Source organism: Dasypus novemcinctus, chromosome 8 (genome assembly GCF_030445035.2).
Source record: "Dasypus novemcinctus isolate mDasNov1 chromosome 8, mDasNov1.1.hap2, whole genome shotgun sequence".
NCBI classification, from domain to species: Eukaryota; Metazoa; Chordata; class Mammalia; order Cingulata; family Dasypodidae; genus Dasypus; species Dasypus novemcinctus.
In genome coordinates, this window is record NC_080680.1 from 77,682,752 (window position 1) to 77,697,207 (window position 14,456).

At 43.2% G+C, this 14,456-nt stretch overlaps 1 pseudogene; it reads right to left on the reverse strand.

Moving 5' to 3' along the window:
• Positions 1 to 874: 874 nt before the first annotated feature.
• Positions 875 to 1,712, reverse strand: LOC101414079 (small ribosomal subunit protein uS5 pseudogene; annotated as a pseudogene).
• Positions 1,713 to 14,456: the final 12,744 nt, after the last annotated feature.

A 14,456-nucleotide genomic window follows, 5' to 3' on the forward strand; every position in this document is an offset into this window, starting at 1 on the left:
TATTTATTTAATTTCCCCCCCTCCCCTGGTTGTCTGTTCTCGGTGTCTATTTGCTGCGTCTTGTTTCTTTGTCCGCTTCTGTTGTCAGCAGCACGGGAAGTGTGGGCAGCACCATTCCTGGGCAGGCTGCTCTTTCTTTTCACGCTGGGCGGCTCTCCTTATGGGCGCACTCCTTGCGCGTGGGGCTCCCCCACGCGGGGGACACCCTTGCGTGGCACAGCACTCCTTGTGCGCATCAGCACTGCGCATGGGCCAGCTCCACACGGGTCAGCGAGGCCCGGGGTTTGAACCGCGGACCTCCCATGTGGTAGACGGACGCCCTAACCACTGGGCCAAAATCCGTTTCCCTATAATAAATCTCTTTACACACACACACATTTCTCTGGAGAAACCTGACTGATACAGCTTGCAATAGCAAACATCTTGGAAACAATCAGTATTTCCATCAGTAAAGAAAAGATTGACTAAGTATGGTACAACCACACTAGAAAACACTCTGCAGTAATTTTTTTTAATGAAGTATGTCTAAATGTATTGTCCCAGGAAAATGAATACAATAAAAAAGTTTAAAAAACACATAAAAATGTACATAGCATAATACCACTTTTGTTAAAAGTCAAATAAAAATTCTCTATGTGTAGACATGCATATGGTTTTGTAAGCTAAGGATAAAAACTTAGAATGTTACTCATCAAACTATCAATAGTGATTATGTAAGATGGTGAGATTACATCAGGGAAGAGGTGGGAATCTGTCCTTTTTACTTTAGAGACTTCTGTATTGTTAAATCCAAAATTCATTAATTTTAGAATTCAAATGACAGAAATAATTTTTTTCAGTTCATTCAAAGGTTTATTGTTTTTCTCATGAGAACTTATGTGGTGGCCACAGCCGGGGCCTGGGTCCTCTCCATAGAGACCCTGGTATGCGTCTTCACAAGATGGTTGGTGAACTCCTGGTAGGGAGACTTGGTGAACACAGTCTTCTTCCAGAGGTCAGGGGTGAGAAAGCTGTAGGTCCTGCAGATGGCAAAGTTGCCCGGGGTGACTGTGCAGCCCCTGACCGAGGTGTAGCAGTTGTTGATCCTGGCCATCAGCAGCAGCTTCTTGGGCACAGGGGCTGAGACGATGCCATTGCCCTGGGGGTAGGGAAGAGGCGTCCCAGCACGGAGCCACGACATCCTGTCACCTTGCAAGGGACAGTGTGGGGTTTGCCAATCTTGTTCCCCCAGTAGCCCTGCTGCACAGGGACGATGGAGAGCTTGGCCAGAATGATGGCCGAATGGATGGCAGTGGCTACTTCCTTGGAGTATTCCACGTCCAGGCCCACATGGCCATTGTAGTCCCCAGTAGCGACAAAGACCTTGAACCTGGTCCACTGGCCAGTGTGGGTCTGCTTCTACACAGCATGATTTTCAAAACCTCATCCTTGAGGGACATCCCCAGGAAAAAGTCAATGATCTCAGATTCCTTGATGGGCAGGGAAAAAAGATAAATCTCCTCTAGGGACTTGATCTTCGTGTCCTTAACCAAGCAGCCCAGCTTGGTGACAGGGAACCACTCCTTGGCCTCGGCCTTGCCTCCGTAAGCTCCACTGCTGCGACCTTGGCCCCGGACCCCACTGCCAAAGCCTCCATGGAAGCCGCCACAGCCTCCCATCCCAGGGCCCCCAGGGCTTCCGGGGCCTCCTGCAGCACTGGCGTCATCTGCCATTTGGTATTTTCTCAAAGAAGCTAAAATTTATTACGTGTAAAATCTGGGGAGGGGTAGGTGGAGTGAGAGCGTGCCCAAACAAGAAATGGCTATTTTGAGGTGCAGATATAGAATGTACAAAATGAGGGAAGCACTCTGATAGAGCATCCGCCTACCATATAGGAGGTCCAGGGTTCAAACCCCGGGCCTCCTGGTCTGTGTGGTGAGCTGGCCCACATGCAGTGCTGCCATGCGCAAGGAGTACCATGCCATGCAGGGGTGTCCCCCATATAAGGGAGCCCCACCCAAGGAGTGCACCCCGCAAGGAGAGCCACCCCACGTGAAAAAAGTGCAGCCCACCCAGGAGTGGCACTGTACACACAGAGAGCTGATGCAGCAAGATGACACAACAAAAGGAGACACAGATTCCTGGTACTGCCAAGAATGCAAGCGGACACAAAAGAACACATAGTGAATGGACACAAGAGAGCAGACAACAGTGGGGTGGGGTGGGGGGACAGAAATAAATAAAATAAATCTTTAAAAAAAAAAAAAAAAGAGCCAGGAGCATCTGGCAGTGCCAGAAAGTAAGAGTTCAAATATAAAATGATAGGAGTATGTCAAAGGGGCACAGTAGCCCTGAAAGAGCTCCCAACAGTCACTGCAAGAAAAATTTTAACACGGGAAACGGACTTTGGCCCAGTGGTTAGGGCGTCCGTCTACCATATGGGAGGTCCGCGGTTCAAACCCCGGGCCTCCTTGACCCGTGTGGAGCTGGCCATGCGCAGTGCTGATGCGCGCAAGGAGTGCCTTGCCACGCAAGGGTGTCCCCCCCGTGGGGGAGCCCCACGCGCAAGGAGTGCGCCCATAAGGAGAGCTGCCCAGCGTGAAAAGAAAGAGCAGCCTGCCCAGGAATGGCGCCGCCCACACTTCCCGTGCCGCTGACACAACAGAAGTGGACAAAGAAACAAGACGCAGCAAATAGACACCAAGAACAGACAACCAGGGGAGGGGGGGGGAAATTAAATAAATAAATAAATCTTTAAAAAAAAAATTTTTTTAACAAAATAAATAGAATATGTATTAGGGTTCTCTAGGGAAACAGAACTGGCAGGAAATATCTGTAAATAGTATGAGATTTTATAAAATTCTCTCACGCAACCATGGGGATGCACAAGTCCAAATTCTGCAGGGCAGGCTGCAAACCAGAGGCTCCAATGAGTTTCTTTCAAGGACTCATCAGGTCCTTGATAAGTTTCCAAAGTAGGCCTGGAATTCTCTCTCTGAATGCTAAAATCACTTTCCCTTTTAAGGCCTACAATTGATTGGATAAGACATCATTCATTGCTGTCAATCTCCTTGTTTGATATGCATACATAATGAGCCATCTATACAATCGACTCGCTGATGATTAAAGTCCATGAAATGTCCTGGTATTACAGTGAGCCCAGTGTTTGTTTAACCAAACAATTGGGTAACATACCTGGCTGAGTTGACACATTAGCCTAACCATCATAACATCATAACATAGTAACATGACACAAAGTATAAAAAAATTATCCTTAAGTCCATACTTATATAAATGATTGATTAAATAAATGGGGGAAGAGGCAAATCTTCTACACAGAAAAATTCCAAGTTATTTATATAGATTAGATATACCCCACCCTCACTCAAGGAGATAGAACATAACTCCTCATCACTCAAGTAGGAACTGTGCATAGTGACTTCCTTCTAAAGGGTACAGTATGGAAATTAGGGAAAAAGAAAACTTTACAGTGGGGAAACCTCAACCATGTGATACAGGTCAACATCAACAGTGATAAGTCATGCTGATAGCATGGACTTATATGATGTGATGAGAATGGCACTTCACTTCTTTGGTCTTCCTCCCAAATACCTTAACCTCAGTCTAACCATGAGAAAAACATCAAACAAACTCAAATTGAAGGACAGTCTACAAAATACCTGACCAGTTGAAGTCAACAAAAACAAGAAAAGTCTGAGAAATTGGGCAAGTCTGAGAAAACATGACAACAAAAAGTAATGTGGGGAAGCAGATTTAACACAACAGATAGGGCGTCCGCCTACCACATGGAATGTCCAGAGCTCAAACCCAAGGCCTCCTGACCCATGTGATGAGCTGGCCCATGCACAGTCCTGATGCACACAAGGAGTGCCATGCCAAGCAGAGGTGACCCCGCGTAGGGGAGCCCCATGCGCAAGGAGTGCACCCCGGAAGGAGAGCCACCCAGCGCGAAAAAAAGTGCAGCCTGCCCAGGAGTGGCGCGGCACACAAGGAGAGCTGACACAGCAAGATGAAGCAACAAAACGAGACAGATTCTGGGTGCCGCTGACAAAAATACAAGCGGACACAGGAAAACACACAGCAAATGGACACAGAGAGTAGACAACTGGGGGGGAGGGGAAGGGGAGAGAAATAAATAAAAATAAAAAATAAATCTTGGGGGGAAAAAAAAAGTAATGCAGTATCTTGGATGGAATCCTAGGACAGGAAAAGTGCATTAGGACTAAGGAAATCCAAATAAAGTATGGAGTTTAGTTGATAATATTGTGTCAATATTGGTTAATTTGTTGTGACAACTGTGCCGTTTTAATATGTTAATCTGGGAAACTGGGTACAGGGTATACAGCAACTCTCTATACTATCCTTGCAACTTTTCTGTAAATCTAAAACTATTCTAGGGAAGCAGATGTAGCTCAGATGACTGGGCTCCTGCCTACCACAGGGGAGGTCACTGGTTTGGATCCCAGTGCCACCTAAGGAAGACAGTGAGCTGGTGTGACAGGCAGGCACAGCAAGTTGATGCTACAAGACAACACAACAAGAGATGCAGGGAGGAAAAAACATGAGAGACACACAAAGCAGGGAGTGGAGGTGGCTCAAGTGATTAGGCACCTCCCTCCCATGTGAGAGTTCCCGGATTTGGCACCTGGTACCTCCTAAAGAAACAAGGAAGATGAACAGACACAGCAAGTGAAACACAAGGAAGTGGGGAAAGATAAATAAATAAAATATTTTTTTAAAACACTATTCTCAAATTAAAAGCTTTTTTTTTTTTAAATAAAAGCCATGTGGAGGGAGGAGTGGAGGGGGGTTAAGAAGCACTCATGAAGAAGATTGAAACTGTGTGTAGTCAGAGACAGTGCCAGAGAACCAGAACAAAAATAACACTACAGTCAATTAAAAAACTAATGTTCCAATAAATTTAAATAAATTCATACAAATGATTAAAATAACATTTTAGTAAGAGTTACTTTCCATTTTCTACTTTCCAATAATATTTTTCTTTTCTTTTTAATCTAAAGAAAAAACATATAGGCAGAAATTATACAAATACAAAGCTGGATGCATCTTCTACCCCACTTCTAGTCTGCCCCTACCACAGCTTCCTCTTTCTGAGCTCCCCATCCTATAACTCAGGTCAAAAACCTGTAAATTATCCACAACTCCTCCTCTTCCTCCCCCTTACTTCTTTGTTCAGTCACCATGACCTGTGGATTCTACCTCTATATTAATATTTCTCTCTCACTGATTTCCCACTATTTAGGCCTCATCACTTTCTAATCTGATCTCTCAACATATAAGCCTCCTAAGAGGAGTTAATGCATAATAAGTGTAGGGTTTTTGTTTGGGGAGATGGGAAAGTTTTAATAATGGAAGGTGGTGAGGGACAATTAAATGTATGATCCTGGATGGGATCTAGCAAGGGAGGAGAAAGAGCTCAAAAAGACATTATTGGGGAGCAGATGTAGCTTAAGTGGTTGAGCACCTGCTTCCATGTACAAGGTCCCAGGTTCAATCCTCAGTACCTCCTAACAACAAATAAATGAAAAAACTATTGGGAAGTGGATGTGGCTCAACTGATTGAGCATCCGCCTACCATATGGAGGGCCCAGGGTTCGACCCTCAGGGCCTCCTGACCCGTGTGGTGAGATGGCCCATGAATAGTGCTGCCATGTGCAAAGAGTGCCATGCCATGCAGGGGCGCCCCCGCGTAGGGGTGCCCCACGCACAAGGAGTGCACCCCGCAAGGAGAGCCACCCTGCGTGAAAAAAGCGCAGCCTGCCAAGGAGTGGTAAACACACACGGAGAGCTGACGCAGCAAAATGACGCAACCAAAGGAGACACAGACTCCCAGTGCTGCCTGATAATGCAAGCAGATGCAGAACACACAGTGAAGGGACACAGAGAGCAGACAGCGGGAGGGAAAGGGAAAGAAATAAATAAAATAAATCTTTGAAAAAAAACAAAAACAAAACCAACTCTCATTGGGGACTGGATGCAGCTTAGTGGTTGAGCACCTGCTTCCCATGTACAAGGTCCTGGGTTCAATGCCCCAGTACCTCCTATTAAAAAAAAAAAAAGACATTATTGGAACATATGAAAAAATTGGAGTACAGACTAAGTTTTATATCAATGTTAAATTTCTTGAAATTTATAATTTTACTTAAGGTGGTTACATAAGTGGGGACATAAGTTACATAAATGGTTACATAAGTGCCATATTCTGAGGAAATGTACATAGCAACATTAAGGTTCACAGAGCATGATGTATACAGCCTACACTCAAGTGTTCAGAAAATGGATTGATAAATAGATGGATAGGTGGATGGATGGATAGAAGATTTATAAAGTGATATGGCAAATATGGCAAAATGTTAAAATTCGTGGATCTGGGTATCTGGGGGTTAGAAGTATGTTGGAGTGCTCTGTATGGTGTTTTTTTTTTTTTTTTTTTTTAAGAAAGTACCAGGGATTGAACCCGGGACCTCACACATGGGAAGCAGGCACTCAACCACTGAGCTACACCCACTTTGCTGTATTGTTTTGTAACTGTCCTGTAAGTTTGAAAGTATTTCAATATAAAAAGTTATTTTTTAAAAGCCTCCTAAGATTCTATTCTTCACTATCAGCACCAAACGATTCTTCCAAAACATAAATATAGTGAAGTCATTTGTAAAATAGGTGTGAAAATTAAAATATGGTGTTTTAAGTTTCCTTGGCTGCTCCAGCAAATACTGTGCAATGGGTTGGCTTAAAAAATGGGAATTTACTGGCTCATGGTTTTGAGGCTAGGAAAAGTCCAAATCAAGGCATCACCAAGGCGATGCTTTCTTCCCAAGGGCTGGTGTTCTGGGGCTGGCTGCTGGTGAACCTTGGTCCTGGACTCTTGTTACATGGCAGTGCACATGGTGGCCTCGCCTTGCCTCTTCCTTCTCTTCTGGTTCTGTTGACATTTAGCTTCTTGCTTCCCATGGCTTCTGAATCTGTTTGAATTTCATTCTGCTTATAAAGGATTCCAGTAATAGGATTAAGACCCATTCTGAGTTCAGTCACAACTTTAATTGAAGTAACCTCATCAAAAGATCCTACTTACAATAGGTTCACACCCACAGGAATGGATTAAGAACATGTTTTTCTGGATTACAAGATCCAAATCACCATATATGGCAACATTTGTAGAGAGTTTATCCAATGTGCCTAATAAGCGCTCAAAAAAACAAACAAAAAAAAGACAACTGTTTGATGTTTTATCATTCCATCCTTAAAATTCTCCAAGGTCTCTCAAGAGTATTGAAGATAAAATTCAAATGTCTTAGCAGAGTGTCCAAAGTCCTTTATGACTTGGCTTCTGCCATGCTTCCAGCCATCTCTAGATACCACTCCATAGACATCACTCTGATCGAGCCATATGGTTACTGAGAGTTATGAGGTACCCCACTGAAATAAAATACAACAACAAAAAAAGAATTCATGATAGTAACAAAAGACATAGTAACAAATTTACGAAGAAATGAATGGTCAGGACCTATTTGAAAAACAACTATGAAACACTGAATGATGTGGGACGAGGACTTGGCCCAGTGGTTAGGGCATCCATCTACCACATGGGAGGTCCGCGGTTCAAACTCCAGGCCTCCTTGACCCGTGTGGAGCTGGCCCATGCACAGTGCTGATGCGCGCAAGGAGTGCCATGCCACGCAGGGGTGTCCCCTGTGTAGGGGAGCCCCATGCCCAAGGAGTGCGCCCCATAAGGAGAGCTGCCTAGCGCTAAAGAAAGTACAGCTTGCCCAGGAATGGCGCCGCACACACAGAGAGCTGATACAACAAGATGATGCAACAAAAAGATATACAGATTCCCGTGCCGCTGACAACAGAAGTGGACAAAGAAGAACACACAGCAAATAGACACAGAGAACAGACAACTGGGGTGGGGGGGGGGGAAGGGGAGAGAAATAAATAAATTAAATAATAAGAAAACAATGAATGATATAAATATCCAGTTATATTCACAATTCACCTTGTTCATAGATAGGAAGATACAACATTGTAAAAATGTTAATTCTCCCCAAACGGATCTATAAAATTGATGTACTACAAATGAAAATCACAATGGGATTTGGGGGGAACCTGACATTTTTCAGAATAAATACTTTAGAAAATGCCAGCAAAATTCTAAAAAGGAGGAGCAATGAGAGGAGATGGACCTTCCAGACATAAAATGTATTTTAATTTAAATTTAGTATACTACAAAGTGGCATTTCACACTAGTCAGGAAAAAAATAGATTGTTAGAGTAAACAGTGTTAACAGGTTCTATGACCATGGCAATTGGCTCTGGAGTTCAGTGCCGTGTCAGTAGGCCCTACTTTGGAATTTGTGTTCCTGAGTGTGATGGAGTTGGACTCAGATGTGAACTTGCTACACATGCCTCTTCTGTCACTTTTACTGAACCTGTGGTTGGCGCTGGGGTTGGTGTATACCCAGGAGACTTCAATCTCTGGACTGGCCATGTGCCAGATGGACCCTGAGCCTCAGCAGAGTTGTAGCTTCTGTTTGTTGGACTTGCACAGGTCGGCAAACAAGGAGGTGAAGATGGTCAACCACCACTTCAGGGAACTGAGAATGCCTACAACTCCAAGCAGGAGAATGGCATCCATCAACCATGTGGGATCTAAGCCCCGTCTCAATATAGAGGTGGAGGGACATCACCATCCCAGGGTCCACAGGACAGAGGAATTAAATATGGATTAGAGTGAATTTACTGGTATTCTACTATAGAACTATTGTGACTAGTAATGGAAGAAACTGTATCATTGATCTGGAGAAAGTGGCCACAGTAGTTGCTGAGGGCAGAGAGAGGGAAGAAGAGATGAGAAGTGGGGGCATTTTCAGGACTTGGAGTTGTCCTAAATGATATTGCAGGGACAGATGCAGGACATTATATATCCTGCCATAACCCACTGAATGGACTGGGGGAGAGTGTAAACTACAATGTAAACTATAATCCATGCAGTGCAGCAGTGCTCCAAAACATATTCACCAAATGCAACGAATGTGCCACAATGATGAAAGATGTTGTTGATGTGGGAGGAGTGAGGGGGTGGGTAGGCAGTGGGGTATGCGGGAACCTCTTATATTTTTCAATGTAATATTTTGTGTGATCTATGTGTATCTTTTTTTAAAACAGACAATTTAATTTAAAAAATTGCAAAAAAATAAATAAAGCTTACACAACCAAGGGGGGGAAAAAATAGTGTTAGATTAACTAACTAGTCACCTAGAGAAATATAAATGTTTGATTACTTACAACTAATGCTCAGACCTTACATCAAAATATATTCCAGGTGGCATAAACAAAATCAGACCATGAAAGTACTAGAAAGCCTGTGAGAATACATTAATAATGTTGGATTGTTATAAACATAATAAATGAAGAAGGGGAGGGGAGGGAGAGGGAAAGAAGAGAAGAAAAAAAATGAAAAGGTGAAGTGTTTACATCTACATAAAAATCAGTTTATATGGCCAAAAAATATATAGATGTAAATACAAAGTCAAAAGTTAAAAATACACTAGAGAAAATATTGCAACATATGCTGGACTAACACCTAATATCCCTAATATAAAAGTGCTAATATGTATCATTAAAATTGTAGAATCACATTATAGAAAAATGGTCAAATAAGGATGAAAAAATTGACAGAAGAAATGGTCAGTAAACAAAGACATGATCTTCCATGTTGGCAAGGCCCGCTCACACACTGCTGAGGGCAGTACAGACTGATAGAACTTAAATGCAAAGTCATACATTACAATTTTAAATCTGCATTCACTTTGATCCAGCAATTTCAATTCTAGGTGTTTGTCTTAGTTTGCCAAAAGGTTTCCGTTGCAAAACACCAAATTGGTTGGCTTTTTAAATGGGAAATTTATTAGGGGAAGAGCTTGCAGTTCTGAGGCCATGAAATGTCCAAATCAAGACACCATCAGAGATACTTTCTCACCAAAGTCAGCTACTGTTGATCCTAGTATCCTGCCACGTGGTGGAGATGGCCCCCCATCTCTGCCTTCCTCTCCAGAATCTACTGTCTCCCGGAGCTCAGCTATGAGCAAACAGGCACAGGGCTTGTCTCTTTCCAGACCTCCGCTAAGGTTTCTTCCTGAGTTCAGCTGTAAGCTATGAGGCACTTGGCTCATCTCTCCCTGGACGTCACCTCCCTGAGCCTCTTGGGTCATCTGTTTGCCTGCAGTCCTCCCTCTTACATGGCAGGATCAATAAAATACACGGGCTGCCTTTTCCTACATCACACACATGTCTCTCTCTGTCTGTTTATAGCAGACCCAGCAAGAGGGCAGAGACCGGAGCTGCCTCATGCCTCACTGATGCAGTCCAATAAAAAGGCCCATACTCAAGATTAGTTCAAGAATGGATTAGTTCAAAAGCATAATCCTTCTCTTTTTGGGATTCATAAATGAACTTCAAACTGTCGCAGTGTCATCCTACAGAAATAGATGCATGAGTAATTGGGAACTTTTCTCTTTAGCACTGTTTGTAAAACGTTAGAAAACTCAAATTGTTCATCAATAGGGGAATGGTTAAATAAATTATGGTGCCTGCATACTGTATACTATGAAATCACCAAAAATAACAAGGTATATTTATTTATTATGATCTGCATGGTAGCATGACAATAAAGTGAAAAAGACAAGGTACAAACACAGTTGTATAATACCCTATTTCTAAAAACAAAAATAAAATACATAAAGTTATTGCTAATTTCTTTGGTTTTATATAAATAAGAATGTCTCTTAAAAGTGTTAGCTTCTTAAAAAAAAAAAAAACTGTTAACTTCTACTACTAAGAAGCCTAAACATTTGTCAGAGCATATTTTTAACTATCTTCAGTTCTACGAAAGGAAAACTGTCAAACAGAACACACAAAAGATGGCTTTCAAGGCAACTAAGAATCACTTAACTTTGTTGCTGGGGGTGACAATTTACAAATCCAAAGCTTGAATTAGGAGGGAGGAATTTTATACTTTTTTAAGCTGAATTTTTAAGTACTACATTCATATGGGTTAAAAAATTCAGAAGTTAAAAAAAGGTATATTGTGAAATGTCTCCCTCTCACCTGTCCCTCCCCAACCCACTCCTCCCCAGCTCTCCCTATAGGCAACCAGATTTACAAGCTTCTGTGCATCCTTCAGAAATAGTCTATGCATATACTAGCAAGTATATATATTTTTCTTTTAACCAGTTTTTTTTTTTTTTATTAATTTTTTTATTTTTTATTGACTTTGTAATAATATTACATTAAAAATATATATGTGAGGTCCCATTCAACCCCACCCCCCCACCCCCCCTCTCCCCCCCCCCCCAACAACACTCGTTCCCATCATCATGACACATCCATTGGATTTGGTAAGTACATCTTTGGACACCTCTGCACCTCATATACATTGGTTCACATCATGGCCCATACTCTCCTCTATTCCATCATGTAGGCCCTGTGAGGATTTACAATGTCCGGTGATTACCTCTGAAGCACCATCCAGGGCAGCTCCATGTCCCGAAGACACCTCCACCTCTCATCTCTTCCTGCCTTTCCCCATACCCTTTGTCCATTATGTCCACTTTTCCCAATCCAATGCCACCTCTTCTATGTGGACACTGGATTGGTTGTGTCCATTGCACCTTTATGTCAAGAGGAGGCTCAGATTCCACCTGGATGCTGGATGCAATCCTCCCATTTTCAGTTGTAATCACTCTAGGCTCCATGGTGTGGTGGTTGTCCTTCTTCACCTCCATCTTAGCTGAGTGTGGTAAGTCCAATAAATCAGATTGTAGGTGCTGGAGTCTGTTGAGGCTCAGGATCTGGCTATCACATTGTCAGTCCAGAGATTCAAATCCCCTAAATATATCTTAAACCCCAACATTAACTGCACCTCCAGCACATTAGCATGAAAGTCTTATGAAGGGAGATCCCATCTGAGTCCAGATTCATCACACATAAACACCATTTCCAAAGAGGGGCCATCTGCCCTGGTAGTTAACCCCATCGGCCATGACCATAACTCCCATGGGTCTCTTTAGCCCTCAAAGGAACCAATATCTGGGGGTTGTATCTGCTTTATCTGTCTCTCTGACTCTGCTCAGTTGTGCATGAGGGCAAACCTTCTGCCAGCCTCCAGACTCTTTTTTAGAAACTCGTAGCCATATAAACTCATTTCTCCTTTCCATTTCCCCCTTACTTTAGGTCAAACAGCATTTTAAAGTCATGGTATTTTATGTAGACATGGATATTCTGCTGATCCGCATTGAACCTTCCGTATAAGGTCATTTTCCAGTTGCATCATCAGTTTTAACCAGTTTTTATGCCCATTATTTTATTCACTTAACATATGAGCTTGCACATTTATATTCAATTTCAGATATAATTTACATAAAAAACAATAAGCATAATTAATCTTCATGTTTACATCACATTTGCATCATTCTCAAACTTGTGGCAAGTTCAGTTGGGTTCCCGAAGCAGGAAGAAACACTAAACACAGTAATAATCATTGTGGAAACCCTTGGTTGAAATGATCTGATACCATACTAATGCTTATTTCATTTCCTTAATCAATGTCAGGCTCATAAATGCATAATTCATATTACAGTAAAGTAGGAACTTTAGGGCCACAATTCCTATATAACATATCAACAATAATTATTTAGTTACTGCTTATTTATTGTTCATGTCCACTTCACTCCTCCACACTTGCTGGAACCTCTGCCGGTATTCCCTTCTGTATAGAGCACAGTTCCCCTACTCAGCACCTAAATACTCATCCTTTATCAGCACTTTCCACACGAAATTCCTTCTTCCATGCCTCATCTTTCCTTACTATCTGGTGTGCCCCTTGAGGGCAGATACCATAACTTACATGATTTTTCTATTACCAGGTCCTAGCACATTGCCTGGCAATAACAGGCTTTTAGTAAATGTGGGTGACACTTGAGAAGGTAACACCCAAGGTTAGAAAAATGGAGTGTTTGCCAGGCAAATCAAAAAGCACACAGAGGTGCATTTGAGAAACTGCAGATAGCTTGGTTGACAGGAGTGCCCAATTTAAATAAATAAGGAGGGTGACAAGGCTGAAAAGGTCGACAGGGTCATGCTTCCGGGGTAAAGTTCAAAATCCTTAGTTTGGAAAAAAAAAAATCCTTAGTTTGGCAAGATATATTAAAGCCTAAATATGTTTCCCAACCAGCTCTGAAGGCTCTTTTCCATTCCTTCCAGCAGCCTTAGCTCTGGCTGCATCCAATTACTTGCAATTTCCTAAAAACATCATATTCTTCCACGCCTCTAGACTTTCCCTGGTGCTTTATCCTTTTCTGGGAATGCTCTACTTCTTTCTTCAAAACTCAGCATAACCATCATTTTCTCAGGTAGCCTTTTTCTGACCCATCAGTCTGACACTGGAACCTCTCCTCTCATGACCAATATCTTGCTGCTCTATATAGCTCAGTAACTTTTCCGATCCACTCCTTAAATCTAAGCAATGTGGACCATGTTTTTTCAACTTTCTATTTTCTCCAAAGATACTAGACACTCATGTTTGATGCGTTACTTAAAGAAGATAAACCCTATATTACAGTAGGTTTCCTTCCCACTAAGTTTCACTTCCTACACTGTAGATCTAGGTACACATACTGGTGGGACTTTAAGTTAGGTAAAACAAAACAATTTTTTACAGCTCGCCACCCTTGGTGCTACTGTGTTCCTGACTAGCCCAATCAGGGGAAAACCTGGCCAGAGAAGTTTCCATGGTCCTTAGCTTGCATCCAGGCAGTCTAAATTGTTCCCTCTTTAGCATAATCCCAGACTCCGTTAATTCAATATGCAGGAGACGGGAAGGCCCTAAGGCGATAACGGGAACTTCGCGGCCTGGATTCGCATAACAAGCGCTTCCAACCTCCCAGTTTGGTGAATTATGAGGCCCTGGCTTGGGTGTGAGAAAGACAAGATCCAAGGCCTGTAAGATTGGTGTGCGGGCCAAGCCTGCCTTGCTCAGCACTTCTGGCTCAGCTCGTTCCCAGAACTTCAGGGTCGGGAACTAAACCAGCAAGGGACGCCGAAAGAGATGAAAAGGGCGCGGTGGAGAGCAAGGGCTGCAGGGCTTTGTTCAGAGAGGCCGCAGTTGGCAGACTGCATCCGCCTGGATCCCAGCTCCCGAACCCTCGGGAGCAGCGGCGACTGCCCCACTACTTTGGAGACCCCGAGTTGCACAACCCCACGTCCGCCCGACATTTTCGCAACCAGGTGGCTCGGTAAGGGTGCGCCCTCCAGAAGCTTCCAAAAGCGCCGAGAATGCGGACATGCGCCCACCCCCACAAGGCCCTTCCGCACAGCTCTCCCCAGCCCGAGCGCCCCCGCGCCGTTGCCCAGGTAACTAAGGGTGGAGGCAGCAGCCG